This window comes from Camelus ferus, chromosome 23 (genome assembly GCF_009834535.1).
Source record: "Camelus ferus isolate YT-003-E chromosome 23, BCGSAC_Cfer_1.0, whole genome shotgun sequence".
NCBI classification, from domain to species: Eukaryota; Metazoa; Chordata; class Mammalia; order Artiodactyla; family Camelidae; genus Camelus; species Camelus ferus.
The window spans coordinates 13,543,828-13,561,231 of NC_045718.1; positions in this window are offsets into that span (position 1 = coordinate 13,543,828).

Genomic DNA, 17,404 nt, shown 5'->3' on the forward strand with positions numbered 1-17,404 from the left:
GGAGGGTGCAGGACGGCCCTGGAACACCTCCGACATCCTGGACTCTGGTCATACACTGTAATCCTAATCAGCGTAACTAAGGAAATGCCTTGACGAATGTCAGGGTACCACCACTGAACTTTTTGCTAATGCTTGAATGTGTTTCCATTTTATTGTCCGTGACTGAAAAGGCCCTGCAACAAATGGGGCATATGATACTTAGGACATTCCTGCGCTAGGCAAGTTCATGAAGCAGGCAGGTAGGTGACGTCAGCCTTTCTTTAGTCCTACCATGGGTGCTTTTGAACACTGGTACAGCGTGGGGCTCTGTATTTTTGTCCATGTTTATTAACTGTTTAGTAGATCTTGGGCTCTGGCACGTTTCACTTTGATCACAGAGAATATCCAGGGTAAGATAAGGCCATTTCAGCCTAACCAAGTCATTGGCATGAGCAGCTGCCCCAGCGCCTGAAAGTAAACCCCAGTAGAACCTTAGGCTGCTCTTCTTAAGACCTGGCATCTTCTTCTAGTGGCACCAAGTATTGGCAGATAGTCTGTGGTGGAATCATTTTTCTTCTGTTGGAAGATGGTACCTAATGCTGGCCCGTGGAAGGTGCCATTCTGCGACTAAGTTATTGACACTCCCCAGGGAGTAAAATAGAGACTGCAGAGGGTTTCTCCATTAAGTTCAATGTATTCACTTAGTCTAGATTATATCTCTTCTATATATTCAGGAATTTGAAAATGCTCTTTCTAACTGAATCTAAGCTTGAGTAAACAGACAAATCCAGAATGTGGGATATTCTGCAAGACAACTTGCCTGGTTTCTTCAAAAGAGTCATCATAGTGAAAAACAAGTGATATTTTAAAAACACATGCTGGGGTCTAGACTAGATTTTAAAATATCAAAGATATGTAAGAATAGAATGCAATGTATGGAACTGGATTGAATCTTGGATGGGAGAAAAAAATATGAAGGAGATTTTGGAAACACCTGGGGAAATTTGATTATGCACTGTTTATTAGATGACATTGAATTCAGGCTAATTTTCTCAGATGGACCAGCAGTACTGTGGTTGTTTGGGAGGATTTTTTTTCTCAGGGGAGCATGACAAGGTATTAGGGGCGAGGTGGTGTGACACCTGCAACTTTCAAATGGTTCCACAGAGAGAAAAGTTAGAGATCAAGCAAATGTGGCCAAAGGGAAACACTTTGTGGCTGTGGGTAAAGCGGAGGTGGATATTCACTGTGATGCTATTTCAGCTTTTCAGTAAGATTGACAGTTTTCAGAATAAAAACCAGAAAGAAAAGTTCAGTTCTTCTTGATAAAGTGTTTTATTGGTACTCTATGTTTGGACTGTACTTGCTTTTGTGATGTAAACAACTTTAAAACAAAAGCATTTTTGAAACCAAGAGCTCAATAATCGCCTTCTTTTGTGAACTAGCAGTTACAGGTGATACTTGCTTGGTATTAATACGTAAAATTAAAACTTGGGACATTAAAGAAAATAACGTGTCTAGAGCACACTGCTCTAGTACTTGGCTTGTGCTACTCAGTGTTATCCAACATTCTTCATGTCATGGAGCATATAGAAAATGGTAATACTCGTAAGGCCAGTGGGTGAAGCTGCTAATGCCCGAAGGCAACTGGCCCAGAAGCTCTGGCTGCCCTGAGATTAAAAGGCTCACTGTGTTGGCACACCCATGAGCCATCTGGGACACACAGGTGTGCCATGGCCCACAGGTTGGGAAACTCTGCTTCCACGCATAAAAGTTCTGAAGACTGTTATAAACATGACTTGAAAGATTTGCTTGAAAAAAGCTATCTAGTATATGTCCTACACACTGCGGGTTGATACTTAGAATACTGTGAGTGAGGTTTAGCTATCGCTGAGTGTTTGTGATAGCACTAAATAACAGCGCTATGGCCTGTCTGTCTTACACCTTTCCATCTGTTGTGATGGATCTTGAGTTGTAAGAAAGTTAACAGTGAGACCAACGCCTCTAGGAACATATGGAGCAAACTTAGGAGCTAATGTTCTATCTCTGCCTTTGTGATTCAGTCCAACTTAAATGTATCAAGATGAGGCAAGAAATGGATCTGAAAACAGAAGCCTAGAAAAGTTAACCCAGTTTAATCCAAACCTTTCTAGTGAGGTAGTATTTCATGTTTAAAGCTCAGAATTCTGAAGTTCTATATATTTAATTTAAATTTATTTAAATTCCTGTATTAGGTTGCTTTAATGAAGAGGGAAGCATATTGGCTGGGCTTACAAGGATGGTCTCTTAACCCTCCTGATGCATCCAAATGGTCTGGGGAGCCTCTTAAAAACACGCAGGCATGGTCTTCATCCCCAAGAGATTCTGACTTGATTGGTCTGGCAGCCTATTTTTCAAACTCCCTTTGCCCAGGTGATTCTAATGTGCCACCAAATTCTAGAGCCTCGAATCAGAAGACGATAGTAAAAGCCAAGTGTAAAGCGCTTTGCAGGTATGAGATACTAGTCTTGGCACGTAACTGTGCTGCTTCCTTTCTGTCTTCTCCTGATTTCCCAACATGGCTAGGAATGTATTTGGACCAGGCTTTTTTCTTCTGGAATCCCTATGGCCTTATTCTTTCTATTGCTGGACAGGGACCCACATGCTTGTGGTTGGCAAAAAAGAGGTAACTGGAAAGCGTCTGCGTGAGTAGAGGTATGAGCGAGTGAGTGGGCTGCTGACTGAGAGTGTGCTTTCTGTCTAAAGCCAAATAATGCTGTTTTTGTGTCCTTTATTGGTCTAGATTAGTCATGCCTTTGCTTTCTCCCATTAACATGGGTATCTCAGAATTCTCTGCATGGACTGAATGTCTGTATTATGTGCAAGGTAGATACAGAAAACCAAGTAGTTGGACTATGGCTTAATTCCAGACTCATATTCTTTTTTCAGAAGACATATTTGATAGTCAAAATACAAATACGAAAGTAAGATGATTTATAGCCAAGGGTAAAATGGTGTCTTTAAATTGATGCTGAGATTTGCAGAATTCAGCTAGTATGATCCTAGAGAAATGAAAATCACACAGGTTCAAGCATCCTAATAATGGTGATGATGATAGTTAACACAGAGTGTTTACCAGCTGTCAGACCCTTAAAAAACAAAATACACATTCTTTTTGAGTGCACATGGAATATTCTCTAGGATAGATCACATATTCAGACAAAAAACAAGCCTCAACAAATTTAAGAGGATAGAAATTATCTCAAGGATCTTTTGTTACTACAATGGTATTAAAAAAACTGGAAATCAACAGAAAGAGAAATGGGGAAAAAAGATTCCATGGAGATTAAACAATATGCTACTAAAAAACAAATGGGTCAATGATGAACTCAAAGAGGAAATTAAAAAATACCTTGAGACAAATGACAATGAAAACACAACCACACAAATCTATGGGATGCAGCAAAAGCAATTCTAAAAGGGAAATTCATAGCAAAACAGGCCTTCCTCAAAAAACCAGAAACGTCTCAAATAAGCAACTGAACCTGCCACCTAAAGAATTAGAAAAAGAACAAACAAAACCTAATGTTAGCAGAAGGAAGGAAATAATAAAGATCAGGGAGGAAATAAATAAATGGAGGTTTTTCAAAAATAGGAAAAAGTCAGTAAAACCAAGAGCTGATTTTTTGAAAGAGTAAACAAAACCAACAAACCTCTAGCTAGGCTCACCATGAAGAAAAGAGAGAGCACTCAAATAAGCAAAATAAGAAATGAAAGTGGAGTAATTACAACCAACACCACAGAAGTATAAAAAAACTATCAGAGAACACTGTGAACAATTGTATGCCAACAAATTGGACAACACAGAAGAAATGGACAAGTTTCTAGAAACATACAGTTCACCAAAAGTGAATCAAGAAGAAATAGATAATATGAACAAACTGAATCAAACACATAAAAAAGATCATACACCACAAAGGAGTTCTTCCCAGGGTCACAAGGGTGGTTCCACATATGTAAATCAATCAATGGATATACCACATCACCAAAAGAAAAGAGAAAAACCACATGATAATCTCAATAGATGCAGAAAACGCATTTAAAAAAATTCAACATCCATTCATGGTAAAAACTCTTGCCAAAGTGGGTATAGAGGAAACATATCTCAACATCATAAAAACTTTTTATGACAAACCCACAGCCAACCCTCAATGGTGAAAAGCTGAAAGCCTTTCTGCTAAAATCTAGAAGAACATAAGGATGCCCACTCTCACCACCTCTATTCAACATACTATTGGAAGTCCTAGCCACAGCAATCAGACAGGAAAAAGAAATAACAGGTCTCCAGATTGGAAGGGAAGAGATAAAATTGCCATTATATGCAGATGACATGATACTATATATAAAAAACCATTAAGACTGTTCAAAAACTACTAGAGCTGATAAATGAATTCAGCAAGGCAGCAAGATAAACATACAGAAATAGGTTGCATTTCTTTACACTAACAATGAAATATCAGATAAGGAAAGTTAAAAATATTCCCTTTTAAAATTTCATTAAAAAAAACTTAATAAAACTGACAAAGTTGTGCTGAACACTGGAATTTGACACAACATTGTAAAATGATTATAAATCAATAAAAAATGTTAAAAAAAAACTGACAAAGGAGGTGAAAGACTTATACATAGAAAACTATAAAACATTGATCAAGGAAATTAAAGAGGACTTAAAGAAATGGAAAGATACCCATGTTCTTAGATTGTAAGAATTAATATTGTTAAAATGACCACGCTACCCAAAGCAATCAAATTACCCAGGACATTTTTCACATAAACAAAGCAAATCATCCTAAAATTTATATGGAATCACAAAAGACCCAGAATTGCCAAAGCATTACTGAAGAAAAAGACGAAGCTGGAGCAGTAACCCTCCCAGACTTCAGACAATACTGCAGAGCTACAATAATAAGAACAGTATGGTATTGGCACAAAAAAAAAGACATATGGATCAATGGAACAGAATTGAAAGCCCAGAAACAAAGCCACACACCGACAGTCAATTAATCTTTGAAAAAGGAGGCAAGAATATACAATGCAGAGAAGACAGTCTCTCCAATATGTGGTGCTGGGAAAACTGGATAAGCTACAGGTCAAAATGAAATTAGAACATACTCTAATACCATATACAAAAATAAACTGAAAGTGGATTAAGATTTAAACTTAAGCCAGGATACCTAGAAAAGAACATAGGCAAAACATTCTCTGACATAAATCATAACAATGTTTTCCCAGGTTAGTCTCCCAAAGCGATAGAAATAAAAGCAAAAATAAACAAATGAAACTTAATCAAACTTACAAGCTTTTGCACAGTGAAGAAAACCATAAATAAAACAGAAAGACAACCTATAGAATCAGAGAAAATATTTGCAAATAATGGGACCGACAAGAAATTAACTTTCAGAATTTACAAACAGCTCATACAACTCAATAACAACCCCCACAAACAACCCAACCAAAAAATGGGCAGAAGACCTAAAGAGACATTTCTCCAATGAAGACATACAGAAGCTAATACGCACATGAAAAGATGTTCAATATCGCTAATTATCAGAGAAATGCAAATCAAAACTACATGAGGTGTCACCTCACACCAGTCAGAATGGCTATCATTAAAAAGTTCACAAACAATAAATGCTGGAGTGGGAGTGGAGAAAAAGGAACCCACCTACACTGTTGGTGGGAGTGTAGTTTGGTGCAGCCATTATGGAAAACAGTATGGAGATTTCTCAAAAAACTAAAAATAGACTTACCATGTGTTCCACTAATCCTACTCCTGGTTATATATCTGGAGGGAACTCTAATTCAAAAAGACACATGCACCCTGTTATTCACAGCAGCACTATTTACAATTACCAAGACATGGAAACAGCTAAATGTCCTTCGACAGATGACTGAATAAAGAAGCTGTGGCATATTTATACAATGGAATATCACTCGGCCATAAAAAAAATAAAATAATGCCATTTGCAGCAACATAGATGGACTTGAAAATTGTTATTCTAAGTGAAGCATTCCAGAAAGAGAAAGATAAATACCATACATCACTCATATGTGGAATCTAAAAAAACAAAACAAAAAATAAGACACCAATGAACTTATCCACAAAACAGACAAGACTCACAGACATAGAGAACAAACTTATGGTTACCAAGGAGAGAGGGGGTGTATATAAAATAAACAACAAGTTTCTACTGCATAGCACAGGGAACTATGTTCAACATCTGTAGAACCTATAATGAAAAAGAATATGAAAAGGAATATACGTATGTATATGTATGACTGAAACATTATGCTGTATGCCAGAAATTGACACATTATAAACTAACTATACTTCAATGATAAAAAAAAAGAACTTATGTGAAAGAGGCCAGATAGATGGTGAAGGATATCAGCTGTATAGGTCTGCCTGGCACGTCTAACACTCAGCTGTCTCTTCTACATGAAACCACAAAGTTTATGGATTCTCTAAGTATTCAAATGACTCACATCAATGAAGGTGGTAAATATGTCAGGCCAAAGCACCATCAGAAATGTCTTTGTCAGCAGGGAGCAGAAGTTGTATTAATTAAAATGTTCTGAGAAAGTACAGGGCACACTCCCAACGAACCATAAAACAATTTTAATCCTGAATAAGGATGTTCCCTCCTGGCATCTAATAATGTAGGAAATAAGAATCAAAAAGTTTGCAGCACTTCTAGAAGTAGGATCAGCGGACTCAGGCAGGATCCCTCAACCTAGGAACTGGGCATATTTTGATAGAAAGCCACCATTTTAATGAACTTGATACTTAATCAACCTTCTTTCCATGTTCAGAAAAGATTAGGAAAAGGTACAGAGTGAAAAGATTAGAAACAGATAAAATTTGGGTAGGAGAATGAAGGACTTGGGATACAGAGGAATAATCACTGACCCCAGAAGAGAAAAGTGTTATGGAATGGAGTGTGTTCGACCAATACAAGAATACTGGAATGAACTGAGAGTGTTGCCCATGTGGGTCTGCGACCTCAGTCAGGGAAGAAATGATGATGTTGCGGAAAAATGCTTGGCGTTATAGCTCAGTTGTGACAGCAACCTGCATCTGGGCGAGAGACAAAGCAGCACTCAGACAGTTGGAGAACTCAGGTTTATTATGCCAGCAAGCCCAGAGGAGTTAACACTCCAAGCTGTGGACCCCATCTGTAGGTTTACACCGGCTTTTATAGGCTGCCAGTTTACACTTTGCAACATCATATGCAAATGGGGCATAACAGAAGTTGACTAATTAGGAACAAGCTTTGTAGAAATGGACCAATCAGGAGTGAGGGAAATAACCCATCAGAAGTGAGCTCAGGGAACCAATAGAATTTTAGGGGTAAGTAAGCCTTTTCAGAGGCAAAAAAGTGAGATAGAGCCTCTGGGCCAAGGAACCGGATGGTGCTGGCAGGAGAGTAGTGGCCCTGCTTCGGGGTCCTGTCAGTCTTTTTATGGGGCTTCCTGCCTCAACGACACTAGGATTTTCAGCCTAAGACCTAGAGAGTTCCTTTGTTTTAGGCTGATTTGGTGATTCACTGTGGAAACTTACTGTTTTTTGTACGGATTTTGAAAATGTAATAAAGCTGCTAGGACATTTCCTCACTATACCTTGTCCCATATACGACTAAGTACAAATCTTTGGATATAGTCGTGAGTTGACATCTTACCCATTGTCAAGAACTCCATCATTAACACTTCCAAGTATTAGTGAACAGATGCAACTTTCATCACTGGAAAGTGCGAGCTCAATAATCCAGGCTGAATAAACAGGAGGTAGCATCCTGTCCTCTGGACCGCACGTTCCTGATAAAGCATCCGTTTCAAATGATAAACTGTAGGTTCATCCTCCACACTGGAAAATGACTTGAGAGGAAAGAACTTGGGTTAAACTTCAGGGATTAAGTGTTAGTGCTCCTTAAAAAAAAACAAAAAAACTTTCCTGAACTAGAAAAGAAAAGAGAAAAGCTACTTTTTGGCTTGTGGTGATGTGGAATAATAAGGTTGTGAGTATGAAAATACCCCCCCCCCAACTTTGAAGCTGAGGGAGCATTCTTATACATAGAATGGTCTCTGTTCGCACTAGGTAGAATTGACCTTTGAGAGAGGAAAGAGAAGCTAGCTTCTGGCCAGAGACAGGCCCGAGTTTTCCTAGCTCTACCAGGAAGAAGCAAGAGCAGTAGGTCTGGCCCAACCACCCGTGTGCACCCTTGGTTAATACTCTGCAGAGCAGAACCCAGAAACTGGGAGCGTACGACAAACACATTAATTCGCATGTGTAACTCTGTCAATAAAAAGACCAATAAACAGGCAGCCTAACAGAACATTACGCTGTAGATTACTCTAATCGGCTTGACATGCTGATTTTTGAGCATTCTCAATTCGTTTATCAGAACAAAGTTTATTCTTTTTTAATTACTTTGCCAATTTACTGTTGCGTTCCATGGCTTTTGTAATATTTGCTTCTATATAGTTTTACATTGTGGGAAACACCCTACCACAATGAACACTGAACTGGTTATTGCAGACTGGTTTAATATGATCAAGACTGACATGGACTGACTTTAACGTCGTTAGATAAAAAGTTGTGGTGGCAAAAGATGGATAGATTGATGTAAAATTGTTGTAAGGAAGAGTTTTGCCTGGATTCAATCTAAATACATATCAAAAATTGTAACATAGAATCTACTAGCTAAAAGTAATGAGCACAAAACTGCATTGATTTGGCCCAGGGTGGACAAATAGAACACCTGGCATGTTTGGCACCAGTGACACAGCTGGCATTGTTGGAAATGTTTCTGCAAAAGGTACAGATGCAGAAATGGGAGAACTGGTACAAACAGTGCAGATGGAACAGCTGGAACAGGTGACAGTGGGCAGAGCTGGCGATGCTGGCTCAGGTGTCATAACCTCAGCAGAAGTTGTGACAGTCCTGGGATCTCTTAGTACAAGGCACATGTTCATTTTGGCTTTGGCTGCGGGGAGATAAGAGCATTTTATAATTAGTAAATGTGCCATTTAAAAAAGAATTTTTCCCCCTCCATCCTTAAGGACATCCACCACCAACTGTTAAAGCTTGGTATATAGAACATTTTTGCAAATTAGAATTTCCCTGAGAAAGCCATAATTGATAAATACAGATTTCACAGAAGAGCCAATTAGATATTTTTGTTCTGATATAGATAAAATTTATGAATGGAATTTCCTCATGGGAGTTTTGTGGGAAACTAAAGTTTAGATTCTTGGAAATAAAAATACACTTTGCATTTAAACCAAAATTTGTTGTCAAATTAGAGAGCTACTTGTTTCTGAAATATGGTGAATATTTCCCAATTATATGAAATTTCCTGCAGGATCACACTTGAAGAAATGATACAGAATGGGAAACCTGTCTACAGAACAGGTTGGGAAAAGAAAAAAATGCTAGAATACATAATACGGAGAAATCATGATATTGCCACTTTGAAATACCAATGGGACTTGGCTCTAATTTCATCTAAAATGCTATAATTTGAGCTTGAATTAAAAATACAATATAGTATTAACTTTTGGGCAAAGACATTTAATATCAGAAAAAAGTTGAAAGCAACTGTGGCTGGAAATCACTGTTTTCTTCTATTTTTTTTTTTTTTTTGGTAGCAAAAGTCTGTTCATATTATAGGAAAGCCAAAACTATCACCTAACTATAAAATAATAAAAACAAAGGTTTAAGAAGTGGGCTCTTAAATCTATATGCACAATCTCTTGAACACAGTAGATGTTTCATAAATTCTTGTTGAATAAATGAACTTATGGTCTCAGAAATATCAATATTCAGAACTTCTAAAAAATCAATAATTACCCTCCATTTTAATGACTAATTTTCTAGTAGGAAGAAACAAAGTGAATCAGGTCTCAGTTCTCCTTCAAGCCTCATCTTGACACATACATTTTAGCCAACTTCTCCCCAAGGGAAGCCATAGATGAGAAAGATTAGTTGGATGTCATCTACTCTATGTCCCCAAGTAAATCCAAAACTCTTAAGGATTTCCAATTTATCTTGAACTAAAATCAGCAAAATAAATCAGCATCCATTCATGATCAGTGCAATGCAGTGAATGTCTTATATGTGTTTTGAGACTTCGGGGAAACCACTAAAATAAGGGGTAATTATTTCTCACTGAATGTCAAGTTCTTGACCATTAAAAACATGGGGTCTTTGTTTCCAGATGGCTCTGCATATCGTCCCCATATTTAATTTTAAAAAACTTTAAAGTTATTTAAATATTTGATTCCAATTTCTCTTTTACTTCTACTTTGTTCCAACCTCACTTTGAACCTAATTAAACTAGTCTTATTATTCAGAACTTTGATTCTATCACTTTAGTTCATTTTTTTGACTGAAACAACTTCTGCTTGAAATGTTTCTGCTTAAAACGGATAAAATACCTTAATTTGTCAACAGTACTTTTGTGACACAGAGCAACTAAGACATAGAAGAGGACACAGAAGGCTTCCTGTTCTCTCCAGGCACAAAAATGGTAACAGATGCATCGGTTTCGATGAACAGGCTGGAAATGTCCACCCTGTACCTTTTCACTTGTTCTAAAATACAGTTTTGTGGCTGAAACTCAGATGAACGTTGCTTCTAATCAACAAATACCTTAAGAAAAACTATCAGTTTATTTTCATTTCATTGGAAATTTGTTAGGGGAGTAACAAATAGGGGTATTTCCAAGCCTTGACATTTGAGGGGTCTGCAAAAGTTTCTCTGAAAGATGAGGGTGAGGGTGAGTCATCCCCTGAGCCTCTACCTTCCTCAGGAATTAAATGAAAATTAAACATGAAAGATGCAGTCTGCTGCAGCAACGTGATTCCTCTATCATTGTCCCAGCCACTGTCTGTTTCTAAGCACATTGAACTTTCCAATTTATTGGCAGTCTCATCTGATGTAAATAACCTTTTCCTTCTCTGGCTCCAAGACATCAGGGCGTGCTTTCATTCCACCCTTCAAACAGTTGCTCCACATTCTGTCTCTCCGCTGCCCCCAGGGCAGCTTCTCTTCTCTGCACATGGCAACCTGGGATATATCTTTTCCCTAGGCTTAAAAAAATATGTTACGCTGGAGAAGTGGTGAACAAAAATACAGCATAGCCATCGGAAATAAAACCATTTGTAAATGTTAAACAAAAATTCAAGGGAAAATGATATATTAATGTTAAGAAGCGAGGACATTTTATATTTGGACATCATCTCCTTCCACCTCCCTGCAGTCTCCTGACGCATCAGCTACAAGTCCCTAACTAGACCCCAGCCTCAGTTCTGCTTTGGCATCATGAGCGTCAACTTGTGTGTTGAGTACGACACCAAGCTTGCTTGTGAGAAGAGACTGCTTTCCCTTCCTAGCCCCAATCCAAAAGGCTATGTGCTGACGATCCGGATGCAGTGACATGACTATAACATGACCCACTCCTGTTAGTCCGCTAGAAGCGGGAAAAGAGAGACAGGCAGGTACAAATTAGGCAGAATTTTTTTGAAGGGGGAAACAAAAGTAGGTCTCCATGGAGGCTGTTAGGCTACTGTTCCCTTGCAGTTTAAAAGTGAGCTTATTTTTGTGATTTTGTGGTTTAGAACTTGCAAGGCAATCAAGACATAAGCTGTAACCTATTCTCCAAAACTGTTGTGCTGGTATCTGTCATTCGGTTATATAAATTAATAATTCATTGAAGCCTGGGTACATTTACTTTTTAAAAAATGTTTTCATATGAGAAAATTTAAACCATACAGAAGAATAAATAGACTAGAACACTGAGTTCTCAGGTTTCCATTACCTAGACTTAATGACGATTAACATTTTGCCAATTTTGTTTCATATTTCCCCCGCCATCCACTCAGCACACTTTCCCCCCTTCCCTTTTCTGGAGTATTTTAAAGAAAATTCAAAATGTTATTTCATCTTAAAATACTTCAATATTCATTCCTAACAAATAAGGGCAATTTTATGAACACAGTGACCAAAAATAACTATTTCTTAAATATCATCTAACTCCTATCTTCTCAGAGTCCCCTGCTGTCTCAAGGGTGTGTTTATGTAGTTTGTTCGAATCAGGATCCTAAACAAGGTCCTAATTATATCTTTTAAGTTTATTTTATTCTCTTCTTTCCATTTCACTGATTAGTGGGATAAACCAGGTCAGTTTTCCTTAGAATGTCTTACATTGTGAGTCTGACCAATCACTTCCCAGGATCTTCTATCCCAGTGTCTCCTGTAAACCAGTGTCTCCTGTAAACCAGTGTTTAGAGCTCTAGGCTTGATTGGACTCAGGTTAGAGTTTTGGGAGCATTTCATAGTTGGCGCTGTGTCATTACTTCCTATTGCATCATGTTATGGGGCATATAATATCTTGTGTTCCCTCTTTTAGTGATGCTAAGACTGATCCGTGAGTTCAAGTGTATATACTCTTGATTCTTAAGATGATATTAATCTATTCCCAAGCTTCTTTTTCACATACGGATATATCATTACCTTGTATAATTTCCAGAGAGTACTTCAATTGTTAACAAAAATTCTTTGATAGTCATTTATTAGAGAACTGTTAATGGACAATATCAACCTTCCATGTACATACACACACACACACACACACAGAGAATTTTTCCATAGCGTACTTTACATGTTTTACTTGCCTATACATTGTTGGAGGCTAAATCTAAATTATAACATGCTTCGTGCGTCCAAATGCACAGGCCATTTCCAGATTGACTAATAGATTAGATCACTGATCAGTTAGCAGTTGCAGTAATCAGAGTACATATATGTAGCCTGGTTAATTTCAGTCATCTTTGCAACCAAGGTGGGTCAGCTATTCATTTATATTTAACTAGTCAGTAGGTCCAGTTGTTTCAGGAATGCCAATGGCTAAGTTAATTTAACTATCCCATTGTTTAGAAATTCATCATTGTGACTCAAATGTTTGATAACTCCAATGTGGTAGATATTACATGACTTGCTTCTTTTTCTCACATCATTGAGAAAGAAATAGAATAAATGGAAATATAGCAAAATATTTAGAAGTACTTAAATGAGAGAATAATTCTAAAATACAAACATTCAGTTTGAAAGCCTGGGAAAAATGGCATACTAAATGTGACTGTTTTTAGTAGATTGTTACAGAATAAATACAATCGGAGTTATACGCAATCATATATTTAACAGACATTTCAAATGTCTTAAAATTTTTAATTCTTTTCCATTTTTTGGTCTGCTTGAAAATGAAAGTTGGTATCACTGGTCTAGAACTAATGAATATAAAATAGTATAAACACTCTTAAAGAATAAAACATTCTAGTTTTTGTGAAACCTTAATTAAGAAAGCGTCTTAGTTCTGTACAAAGTTTGAGGTTTCACTTCCTCTGTTTCACTTGATCATTACTACAACCCTGTGGGGGAGGATATTTGAACAGAGGAGAAAGCTGACATGGAAAGAGATCAAATGTCTTAAGCAGGGCCACACAACCAATAAAGGACAAAGCCAGTAATCAGGATCCCTACTAAACCCAACGTGGACTTAACTGCATTCTGCTCTAGAGAGAAAATATGTAACTTACTTTCACCATGTGGAGCTACAGTTACTCTGAAGCCCAGGCCTGTGCCAAGTGTTGTGGAGGCTTCCAGTTTGAGCTCCACCTGCTTCAGGGGTCCCATAAGTTTTGGTGTCAAAACCTTCCATGATCTATTTTCTGTTAACCTGACAGAGAACATTTGGTTACCTTCATAATCCCATCTCTCATGGGCCTCTCCCATCTAAAACCCTCTTCCTCCATTTTTTCACTCACAGGAAGCTGGATTTTCACATAGTTTCCTCTTCCTTTTCTTTCTTTTATGAGAACAGAAAAAAGTTGGAGAGGAATAGGTAACAAGGCTTTTGTCAAATATTCATAAGATCCTCTAGTGAGGTATTTTCCCCCTCAACCTTCAACCCAATATGAAAGTTTTCCCAGGCAACCTTTTTTTAAGTTCATTTCCTTCTTTCTCCTGGTAAATATCCAGCCTGTGTTGGGAAAAAATGTCTTTATTAAGCATCACTAGTTTTTGACATGACTTCTTCCATTGACTCAATTAGAAAAACATTTAAATTAGAAACCATTCTAGTTAATTTCATATTTAAATAGAGACATTTTTTTCTTATGTTTTTATAAGACTATGACCATTAAAGGTGAGAAATAGTACTTTCTCATTGACAAGTATCCCATTTTGGGGTCTTTTCACTGGTTATGGAGAAGGTATATGGTGCTTTTGAGACAATTGCTAAAGTAAAATCAGGGAAATTTCAAGAAATGAGAATTACTGAGTCCAAAGAAGACACTGTGACAGACCATCTCTTCAAAGCTCTATGGTTTGTAATCATTGTAAAAAAGATCTGGCCAGTCTTTATATCTACATTAAAAAAAAGTGAAATATATTTAAATTACAACAAAAATAATCGAAGACATAAGGAAAGAACTTAAGAGAAATTGTTTAAATATCAGAGCATGATTGTAAGAAACTCTTGGAATCTTTAAGAACAACAAAAACAAACATCAATCATTGGTCTTTGTTTACTAGAAGACCAGGAGATGAGCTTGGAGGCTTGCTGGAAAACCAAGTCTGATTGGTGCAGCCACTATGGAGGACAGTATGGAGGTTCCTTAAAAAACTAAAAATAAACCTACTATATGATCCAACAGTCCTACTCCTGGCCATATATCTGGAGGAAAATATAATTTAAAAAGACACATGCAACCCAGTGTTCACAGCAGCACTATTTACAATAGCCAAGACAAGGAAACAACCCAAATGTCCATCAACAGAGGACTGAATAAAGAAACTGTGATATACACACACACAATGGAATACCACTCAGCCATAAAAAAGAATGAAATAATGCCATTTGCAGCCACATGGATAGAACTGGAGATTGTCCATTCTAAGTGAAGCCAGAAAGAAAGAAAAATACCATATGATGTCACTTATATGTGGAATCTTAAAAAAGAAAGGACACAAATGAACTTATCTACAAAACAGAAACAGACTCACTAACATAGAAAACAAACTGGTGGTTACCAGGGTGTAGAGAAGGTAGGAAAGGATAAATTGGGAGTTTGAAAGTTTCACCTTTTTGGCGGTAATGGAGATGTTGGCTATCTTGATTGTGGTAGTGGTTTCATTGGTGTATATATCTATCAAAATTCATCTAATTGTGCATCTGAAATATGTGTGCTTTACTGCACAGTAATAATACCACAATAAAGGTGTTAAGAAAGAAAGATAACCAGGTCTGCATTTTCCCCTTCCTGGACCCAGGAGAGTCTTTGCTTTTCAGAGTCCTGCTGATTAGGTCTACTCCCACAATAGGTCTGAGATCTTTTTTTTTTTTTTAATCATCTGACTCTAAACTTGGGCCATTTCTCCTTTCCTTTTCCTCCTCTCAACCTCCATCTTTACAATAACAGACTGCATTCAGTAATTGCTGTCTTTTGTAATTGTTCTAGTTCCAAATTGCCTGATTAGGGGAGAGACCCAGCTGTCCATCAGAATGGTGCAGAGTGACTGAAGCAGCCGTCCCTGAGCTGGAGAAAGTTAATTGCACTTTCTGAGGCTCTCCCAGTAGGAGAGGGCTAGGAAGGGAATCCCTGCTAGCGCTGTTTTTTCTTGAGCATGTCCATTTGTAACCTGGAAAAAAAATGTAGTAAACAGCATGTTAATTAGATTTACAGATGAAATTAAATCAAGAAGTACTGGAAACACCAGTGAATAAAGAGAAATGCTACACAGGGTTTCTGAAGTTAAAAATATGGAAAGGATCAAACAAAATGAGAATTAAGACAGATAGGTGTAACCCCAATGCTTTGGAGGGAAAAAACAAGCTATAAAAGTAAGTAGCAAGAGGGAAATATCCAGAAAGCAGTAATGCCAGAGAGACCGAGAGAGAGTGGACAACAAATTAGACATGTTTGCAATATGCCGGGGAAGATAGTGTGATTTGGGGCTGTGTGTGTAGAGACTTCACATCAGGAGGGAGAGGTGGAGTAATTTAGTGCATTTGGCAGAAACATACCTGCAATATTGCCTTCAGGTCTGTGTGTCCTGGGAGCAGACAGATACAGAGGAACCAGAGGGAGCATAAAGCAACAACAGTGATTAACAAGCAATAGGCTGATTTGTAAGGAAAATGGACTGTGTGATTTGGCTTAAAACAAGAATGGAGCATTTAATTTTAAGGGTGTTTTCCTGTTCTTTTACCTATGAGTCAAGAATTATTAAAAGGTAACTAGCATGAATGTATATATTGTAGTTCAAAAATGCAGGACTGACATTTGCAAGAAGGAAAGCTTCCTGGGACTAATAACTATGGGTTTATTAAAATATCTTTTTAGGAGAGTAAAAGGAGGGCCAGGGCTGGGAAAATATGAGTTACATTGTTATCATACTCTTCATTCCAAAGCTATTAGATTTACCCTGGCCTTGACCCTTCCACATGGAAGGATTAAGTGAAACTATTCATCTGTCAGAACCCCAGAAAATCTCCCCAGATGCCTGTTTCTCTGCAAAGTCCCACTCAGAGGTGATCGTTTTTCAATTTAGTTTTAGTATACTCCCTGTGTAAGTGCTTGTGGCAGATGGCTTATCTTTTCCACCCTTTGGGGTGCTCTGGTATGTGCACAGGCAGTGACCAAAAGCAACACTTGATCTACCACATTCTCTATGCGTGGCTGCAGGCTGTCACTTTGTCTGATGATTGGCTTCTGAAGGCAAAGGAAGGGTGAATCTAATTTTTTTTTAAATCTCAAAATGATAGCTGGAGAAGCAGCATTTTGCACTAGCTAATGAGGCTAATTTGTTCTTAAAATACAAGTTACTGTGCTTCTTAAATTAAAATTCACTTCTGATGTAAATACAGAAGATGTAAATACAGAGAAGAGATGTGTGCTGTATTTTTTATTTTGCAATTTGGAGCCCATTCTAAGAGGACTGTTAGAAAATGGATTTTATTCTCTAAATTTAAGGAGATCTTTACTTCCTGGCTTCAAATACATGGAAGGACAATGAATAGCATTACTTTTACAAAAAAGAGAAGAAGGTGGGATGACTTCTTCCTGGCTAGAGTTTGTAAAACGCATTGTCTTGGAGATTATTTCCTGAATCCTTATGATTTTTAAGTTTCTCATTTGGAAAATGAGCATGGGGAATATATTGTTTCCAAAGTGAGCAAAGAGTCCACTGACAAACCTTTATTAACATTTAGTTATTTAATTAAATCTGTGAGTGAGGACATTCTTATTCCTAAATCAAGGAGTTTCCCTTTTTCTGTTCACTGTGGTGAGGAAGTGATTGTTCTCACGTGGTCTTGCTGTTGAA